The sequence below is a fragment of the Neophocaena asiaeorientalis genome, unplaced genomic scaffold (assembly GCF_003031525.2).
Source record: "Neophocaena asiaeorientalis asiaeorientalis breed wild unplaced genomic scaffold, Neophocaena_asiaeorientalis_V1.1 scaffold409, whole genome shotgun sequence".
Taxonomy (NCBI): Eukaryota; Metazoa; Chordata; class Mammalia; order Artiodactyla; family Phocoenidae; genus Neophocaena; species Neophocaena asiaeorientalis.
Window position 1 is genome coordinate 2119779 of NW_020175208.1, and position 488 is coordinate 2120266.

The window sequence follows — 488 nt, forward strand, 5'->3', positions numbered from 1 at the left end:
CTCTCAAATTAGCTGTTCCCCAGCCCCCATCCGCCGCAGGGACCCCAAGCGAGACCTGGATGTTGTTCCAAGTGCACACCCTGAAGGAACAGCTGGGTTTCGCACCCCCGGGAGTTGGAGAATGGTGGGGGCGGGGAGGGGGTCAGCTGGCTGCAGGCCGGGCCACGCCCCTCCTCTCCCCCGCCCGCTGCGGGGGTGGAGTCGCTATGGCCCCGCCCTCGGGGGCGGGGAGGGAGCCGCCTCCGCCGGCTACTCAAGCTCGGCTGGTTCCGGGTTGGGAGGCTGCACTCGGACCGGAGCAGTGGCCGCTGAGCCGGCGGGGGTAAGGGGCCGCGCGGGGCCGGGTCTTGGGGCCGGGATCGGGCAGCTGAGCGTGCTCACAGCCCTCCTCTCCTCTGCCAGGCACAGCCGAGGTGAGGCTCTGCCGGGCTTCCCCTCCCCCTGAATTCCCCATCCCCAGCTTCTCCCCCTCCCCCCACCGCACCCAT

At 71.3% G+C, this 488-nt stretch overlaps 1 protein-coding gene across 3 annotated transcripts in view; it reads left to right on the plus strand.

Annotated features, from left to right (window-relative positions):
- Positions 1–269: 269 nt before the first annotated feature.
- Positions 270–488, plus strand: part of TRIM62 (tripartite motif containing 62) — a 33056-nt gene continuing 32837 nt past the window's right edge. Inside the window, exon 1 of one of the 3 annotated variants that reach the window (XM_024765296.1) lies at positions 270–322. The gene's annotated coding sequence lies outside the window, so the exon portion shown is untranslated. The other 2 variants (XM_024765297.1, XM_024765298.1) reach the window with 2 other exon arrangements.